Below are 8269 nucleotides of genomic sequence, written 5' to 3' on the forward strand. Positions count from 1 at the left end.
GCTTATGTTGCTCTCCCTAAAATAGCCTCTTCGTCAGCTCCACAAGCATGAGTATTTTCCAATTTGTTCATCTTGTAATGGACCAAGCCAATTTTTGTTTACAAAGCAGCTGAATGATCCATGAAGCAATTGCGAGCTTCCATTCCCATTCAAAAATTTATGTTGCTATCAGTCTTCAGACTAATATAAAGTAAACAACACTCAAAAGGTACATGATTGCCCCACCAGAAATAAATGGTTTGTTCTTTCTAGCATGTGCAGGGTGCACGATTGAGTAGTACAGATGTCACTCATCTGACACATTAATAGCTTTTAGTCACGAAACAAAATTGTACCTTTCATCCCCAACAGTAACCAGTGGTCGGGCTAACGATTACATATAGTTGGTATACAGAGGACGTGATTAGTGTAAGGAAATACTGTGTACAAGGGCTTGGTGTGGCACAATAAAGTGATATAACACACAAATTTGGGGCAACTCTTTACACACTTTGGCCAAATCACATGTATTTAGGTTCCTACTTTTTACTCGGACTAACTTTGGCAGAAGATGGTTCAGCAATTGACAAGAAAAAGGTTATTGGTAGTTTGGGGCAACCAGCTGTTCTTTGCACAGAAAATGTCCTTATCATATTTGAGTGCCATAATGTTACTCCACAGTGCCTATATTTAATCCCCTTGAATTAGCTCTAGACCGAACCCAATTGATCACTGTCTATATTTACTCCCCTTGAGTTAGTTCTGGACCCAATTGATTAGTGACAATAGCGATATCCAACAAGCAAACAATCTGAACATTTTTATCTGAAAAAAATGAACAAAAATCCGAATCAGTGTTTGTTTCAGATTTTCAATCTCATTTAATCTTGTTACTTTTTGTGTACTTTTTATCCAAACACAGCAGTACAACTGTCTGCCATTAGATTAAAGAAGATGAACGCTTGCCCACGCAAACCCATGTGGAACACTGCACACCCCAATACAGACACACCACCAAATCGAACACTAAAACACATCCAGCAAGGCCCGGGTTCATGAGCTGATTCCTCGTGGCATTCCATGTGTCTGCGCACTCCCCTCAAATTGGGGAGAGTGGAGGAGAGGCAGTCTTCAGCCAGTGGTCGCAATGTGTCTGCGCACTCCCCTCGAATTGGGGAGAGTGGAGAAGCGGCAGTCTTCAGCCGGTGGTGGTTCTACCCTCTGTACACGCCAGAAGGGTCGGCATTCTGGACGATCCATGGGTGCTCAAGAACCTTGTGGAGTGGCAGCCGCTGCGCCGAGTTCTTGACCAGCATCTGTGTACAACAATTTATGAGGTTCTGAATCTGAACAGCCATTTTCTTTACAAGACAAGGGAAAAACTGAAGACTTCTTACCTGAGAAATCAAATCCTTCGCGGCAGGTGAAACGAATGGTTCCAGTGGGAACTTCAAGTCGACTTTCACTATCCTGTATCCAAGTAAAAACGACAGATTCAGAAACAGCAGTTGCTCTCTGAGTTTCACAACCACAAGGATAGATATTCACTATGCTATACATATATACTATTGATAGATAGAAAGAATTCATGGATCAATATAGTGCTTCCTCTTTGCTACACTAGCACTATATGCAACTTCAAAAGTTTCCTCACCAATTATCAGAGCACAGCTCAAAAGTCGCAAGAAATAATCTAGAACTCATATGGGCAAGTTAGGGACAAATGACAGATTCAGAAATAGCAGTTGCTCTTGAGTTTCACGACCACGAGGATAGTTTTTTTTTTTTTTTTTTTTTTTTTTTTTGCGCAAGACGAGGATAGATATTCACTATGGCACTATGCCATACATATATACTAATGATAGATAGAAAGAAATCATGGATCTAAAACATGTGGAGCTATGGTGATCAATATAGTGCTTCCTCTTTGCTACACTAGCACTATATGCAAGTTCAAAAGTTTCCTCACCAATTATCGGATCATAGCTCAAAAGTCGCAAGAAATAATCTAGAACTCACATGGGAAAATTAGGGACAAAATCGCTGCATACTAAGATCCCATAGTTGCTTTTAGAAACAGCAGTTGTTTTCAAAGCCGCAAACAAGCAAGTCAAAGACTCGAGTTTCACAACCACAAGGATAGATATTCACTATGCTATTACGTATATACTAATGATAGATAGAAAAATCATGGATCTAAAAACATGTGGAGCTATGGTGATCAATATAGTGCATTCTCTTTGCTACACTAGCACTGTATGCAAGTTCTAAAGTCTCCTCACAATTATCAGAGCATAGCTCAAAATCACAAGAAATAATCTAGAACTCACATGAGCAAATTAGGGACAAAATTGCAGCGTACTAAGATCCCAGAGTTGTGGAGTTACCTCCTGTATGTTTCTGAGTGCTCCTTAGCTTCGAAAGGTGGGACCCCGTAAAGGAATTCATAGCACAGAATACCCAAGCTCCATATGTCTACATGGTAATCATGTTCTGTCTTCTCCACTGGACAAATCACAACAGGATTCAGAGCCAAGGAAAGCAGATAGGCCAATAGAGAGCTGGAACAGCTGTGGGAATTTTCAAGGACTAGTTGATAACTGGAGGAAAATGGTTAGCAAAGTACCCATTTCAGGTGGCAGGTAATCCAGAGTTCCGCACATAGTCCGTCTTCTGTTGAAGGTGTGCACGGACCAGCCAAAGTCGGCGATTTTGATCTCGCCCTGTTCCAAGGAAACATACAACAATGTAAGTAAGCATAGAGTTCCAATCTTCCAGATCAGGGATACCAAAAAAACACAATGCAAGTACCTGGGCTCCAACCAAAAGATTTTCTGGTTTAATGTCCCGGTGGATGACATGCTTCCCATGAAGGTAGATCAGAGCTCTAGCCAATGATGCAATATACTAAAAATAAAAGGAAATCTCCATTACTACTTTGGTGAAAAATGAGCTGCAGATAAATTCACCAAGTACATGTACAGAGCATCAACTCACAGTTGCTGAACGTCTCTCAGAAAAATGTTTGCACCTTGTCAGTTCCTTGTACAGTTCACCCTTGGCAGCATATTCCAGGATTAGGTAAACCCGGCTCTGAGAATTCCACGACAGAGAAATGATGATGTCTCTTGCCATATAAATGAAGCAATGGTAACTCTATATTAGAAATGTGGATATGTTTTTACCTGATCATAGAAGTACCCATACAGGCGAAGAATATTAGGATGGCGAAGATGACTCAATCTCCACTTCGCGTCGCAGCTGATGCTCGACCTGTGATTGCTTGAGTTGGCTCTTGAAAAGCACTTTCAGAGCCACAATTTGACTGCTCTGTTTCCACAAAAAGACGTACTGTAAGCCCTAGTTGCTCACTAGGATGATTAACTAAAGCATAAACAGAAAACACTCTGTAAGATGTTTCCAGCGTTGTCATTTAACATGTTTAGTAGTATATTTGCTGACTATAGCATTAGTTACAGTAGTATAGTTGCTGACTGTACAATAATATAAAAAAGTTCAGTTAGTAGATACGAAACAGGGTACAATACTGAATTAATCAAATCCCAGCAATCTCGGTGCAGTAACCATTCAGCTAAGCTAGAGACTAAAAATAATCAGTGCAATATTTGCTGACAATTAACATTAGTTACAGTAGTATATTTGCTGAGTATACCATAATAATTTAGTAAGTACAGACATTGTACAATACTGAAGTAGTCTATTCCCAGCAATCACAGTACAGTAAATCATTCAGTGAAGTTACAGACTAAAAATAAGCAGTTCAACTAACCAAAAGAAAGCTTAAACATGTTATTTACCCTCTCTTCTCAGGCCAGATAAACAATGCCAAACTTGCGCTGCTCACTAGGATGATTGACTAAAGCATAAACGGAAAAAACACTCTATAAGACGTTTCCAGCGTTGTCATTCAACATGTTTATTGTTAGTTACAGTAGTATATTTGCTGACTATAGCATTAGTTACAGTAGTATTGTTGCTGACTGTACAATCAACAACAACAACAACAAAGCCTTTAAGTCCCAAACAAGTTGGGGTAGGCTAGAGTTGAAACCCAACAGAAGCAATCAAGGTTCAGGCACGTGAATAGCTGTCTTCCAAGCACTCCTATCTAAGGCTAAGTCTTTGGGTATATTCCATCCTTTCAAGTCTCCTTTTATTGCCTCTACCCAAGTCAACTTCGGTCTTCCTCTGCCTCTCTTCACGTTACTATCCTGACTTAGGATTCCACTACGCACCGGTGCATCTGGAGGTCTCCGTTGCACATGTCCAAACCATCTCAACCGGTGTTGGACAAGCTTTTCTTCAATTGGTGCTACCCCTAATCTCTCACGTATATCATCGTTCCGAACTCGATCCCTTCTTGTATGACCGCAAATCCAACGCAACATACGCATTTCCGCGACACTTAGCTGTTGAATATGTCGTCTTTTCGTAGGCCAACATTCTGCACCATACAACATAGCAGGTCTAATCGCCGTCCTATAAAACTTGCCTTTTAGCTTCTGTGGTACCCTTTTGTCACATAGGACACCAGACGCTTGCCGCCACTTCATCCACCCTACTTTGATTCTTTGGCTAACATCTTCATCAATATCCCCGTCCCTCTGTAGCATTGATCCTAAATATCGAAAGGTATCCTTCCTAGACACTACTTGACCTTCCAAACTAACATCTTCCTCCTCCCGAGTAGTAGTGCCGAAGTCACATCTCATATACTCAGTTTTAGTTCTACTAAGTCTAAAACCTTTGGACTCCAAGGTCTCCCGCCATAACTCCAGTTTCTAATTCACTCCTGTCCGGCTTTCATCAACTAGCACTACATCGTCCGCGAAAAGCATACACCAAGGGATGTCCCCTTGTATGTCCCTTGTGACCTCATCCATCACTAAAGCAAACAAATAAGGGCTCAAAGCTGACCCTTGATGTAGTCCTATCTTAATCGGGAAGTCATCCGTGTCTCCATCGCTTGTTCGAACTCTAGTCACAACATTGCTGTACAATAATATAAAAAAATCAGTTAGTAGATACGAAATAGGGTACAATACTGAATTAGTCAAATCACAGCAATCTCGGTGCAGTACCCATTCAGCTAAGCTAGACTAAAAATAAAAAGGGCGTACCCAGTGCAGAGAGCTCCCGCTCTGTGCGGGGTCTAGGGAAGGGTGTCAGTGGCAAGCCTTACCCTCGCCTGTGCAAAGCGAGGAGACCACGACTCGAACCCGGGACCTTCCGGTCACAGGCGGTAAGACTCTACCGCTTGCACCAGGCCCGCCCTTCAGCTAAGCTAGACTAAAAATAACCAGTGCAATATTTCCTGACAATTAACATTAGTTACAGTAGTACATTTGCTGAGTATACCATAATATAAAAAGTTCACTTAGCAGATACGGACATTGTACAATACTGAAGTAGTCAACTCCAAGCAATCACGGTATAGTACACCATTCAGTAAAGTTAGAGACTCACAATAACCAGTGCAAGTAAGCTTAAACATGTTATTTACCCTCTTTTCTCTGGCCAGATAAACATGGCCAAACTTGCCCCTCCCAAGAGGTTTCCCAACCTCAAAATCAGACAGCACCCACCGCTTCTCGTTTCTGTGGGCTGGAGCCTGCAAAGTGAAAACAAAATGCATCATTATATTTCCATTACACTGCAGCCAGCTACCAAGCTTGCAAGCACTACCACAGTACCCTGAAGGCGCAAACCATCATTAGAGGCTTAATCAGCCATGAATCCTCGTTTACTAACCCTCTAAACTCAGGAAAACCACTCAAATGGATCGAAGTTCAGGGATAACCACACCAGGAACAGAATGGAGAGTTAAAATACTAAGGGACGCCCATACTTTTGCACACATAGAGGTAAAAAAAAACTAATCATGTACTCTGCAAAAGGATATTGAGACAATGGACTGCGGTCAGGGTACCAAGCTCGCAAGCACTACCACAGTACTCTGAAGCTGGAACCCTCGTTAGAAGCTTAATCAGTCATGAACCCTCGTTTACAAAGCCTCTAAACACAGGAAAAATCACTCAAATGGAGTGAAGTTCATGGATAACCAGACAGGAACAGAATGAAGAGTTAGACTCCTAAGCGAAGGATCTGGTAAACCCCATATTGTACTTCACTGGCGCAAGGTGTAACAAGCCAAGCAAAGGGGATGCCCATGCTTTTCAACAAGAGTCTGTCTACTACACAACCATGTGTTTTATGCAGTTTCAACACATGAATTTTTTTGCACCATAGGATTAAGATCCAACCGCCTCCACCCTTCTTCAGCCTCCAGCCTCCACATATCACGTATCACAGATCACAATTTTTTTCTATGGAAGGACAAATCACAGATCCGCCGCCGCCGCCACCGCCACTGCCATGGCCGGCGCGGGGGCGAGCTCGCCGTCGGTTCGGCGACGGTGGTGACGTCGGACCCGGAGGTGAGCCGGTTCGTGCTGCAGAGCGACGCGCGCGCCTTCGTGCCCTGGTACCCGCGGTCGCTGACGGAGCTCATGGGCAAGTCCTCCATCCTGCTCATCAACGGCAGCCTGCAGTGGCACGTGCACGGCCTAGTCGGCGCCTTCTTCAAGTCGCCGCAGCTAAAGGCGCAGGTCACCGCCGACATGCAGCGACGCCTCGCGCCCGCACTCGCCGACTGGAAGACTCTGGGCGCCGCCGCTCCGCCTCCAGGACCACGCCAAGACGGTACGCACGTACTAGGCCCCCCTGCCTTGCTTGCTTGTTCTACACCCCGCACTGCACAGCCACAGCGTAATGGTTCAGGGCTTCCAGCCATCCTCCATTGCAGGCGCCTGGCACCTGCCCTGCCGGTGAGAAAGAGAGAGGGCGAGAGATAAAAAAAATCTATGTGTTTTTTTTTTTTCTAAATCACATGTGTGTTATAGCATTTCTGTTTCCACAAATATAGGTCAAACCCTAATCATCACTCCGCAAAAGGATATATTGACAAAATGGACTGTGCACAGCTAATAAAGCAACGATATATTAATGTCACACGCAGGAAAATAAGAAACGTCTGTTTGACCCTGTCGCGTCCACGAGCTACAGCAACCACAAAAAGAGGGGCAAAAGAGACGGAGGAAAATCCACCAGATTCGACGGTAAACCGGCACCAATTTGACTACGGAGACGACTATAATCAAGCACACCAATCGCTCGCCGAACCCCACGAATCAACCGCTACGCACGGAGGCACGGAGCCCCCCAAAAACATCCGCGGGCGGATCCGACCAGGGGGAGGGGAGAGGGAGCAGTAGTATACCCTGTCCTCGCTGCCGCGCGACTCGGTGGCGATCGCCATGGCTGGAGCCTGGAGGAGCGGCGCAGAGGGGAGGAAGCGTGGGTAGGGGGATGGGGGACGGGGAGCGGCGAGGCGAGGCGAGGAGAAGTTTGGAATTGAGGGGAGAACGCAACGATCGAATCATTGGCTTCTCGCCTCGCCCAGTCGCCCGCTGGATTGCTGGTACTGGATGCCCGTGCCGCTCACGTGGAGGGCCGCGAGCCGTTTGGAGTCAGCGGCCTCACCGGCGTTGAGGTGGGACTGGATCGGGGTTCTATAATTCGACACGCCTTGATAATCCTGAGCCGTCGATTGCTTTGTTTACGGTCTGGATCACGGGAAAGACAGAAACCTGGAGAAAGCTGTGGCGGTTTCGCCAACTGACCTGTGGGCCATGTTTCACAACAACACAAACAACTCCGCCGCAACAGGGGCCAACACGGCGAGGCCAAACGTGAAATTTTTGTATTTTGGTCTCTTTTTAAAACTTTTTTATAAATAACCCCTGACGAAACATTTTCTGAAAATAGACCAAACACTAGTCGCATTAGGACATCACACTGAGGTTAGGTCCTCGGCGCGGTGTCAGTTGACGCCAAGGTGGTGCCACATTAGCGTAGACGTTGGGCGCAATATCCGGCATGGCAACTGGGCCCACATTGGTCGGCGTAGGGATAGTTAACGCCAACCCCTCTACACTCGACGTGGAACGACTCAGCGTCGAGGTCTTGACACGGCAATGGTCCCGCAAAGCTCGACGTGGGCTTCGTTAAGGCCGAGGCCCATAGCTCGACGCGGCCTGACTCAGCGCCGAGCTCTGGCCACTAAAGCCATGTCGCGGCTCTCTTCTTCCTCCCCTTCTCATTCCGTCCGCCGCTGACGCCGCTCTCTCTCTCTCTCTCTCTCTCTCTCTCTCTCTCTCTCTCTCTCTCTCTCTCTCTCTCTCTCTCTCCTCTCAGCCCCCACGAACCC

The 8269-nt window shown here is 45.4% G+C and overlaps 1 pseudogene; it reads right to left on the reverse strand.

Annotated features, from left to right (window-relative positions):
• Nucleotides 1-744: 744 nt before the first annotated feature.
• Nucleotides 745-7531, reverse strand: LOC136467356 (serine/threonine-protein kinase Aurora-2-like; annotated as a pseudogene).
• Between the last annotated feature and the right edge of the window lie 738 nt (nt 7532-8269).

The sequence above is a fragment of the Miscanthus floridulus genome, chromosome 7 (assembly GCF_019320115.1).
Source record: "Miscanthus floridulus cultivar M001 chromosome 7, ASM1932011v1, whole genome shotgun sequence".
Taxonomy (NCBI): Eukaryota; Viridiplantae; Streptophyta; class Magnoliopsida; order Poales; family Poaceae; genus Miscanthus; species Miscanthus floridulus.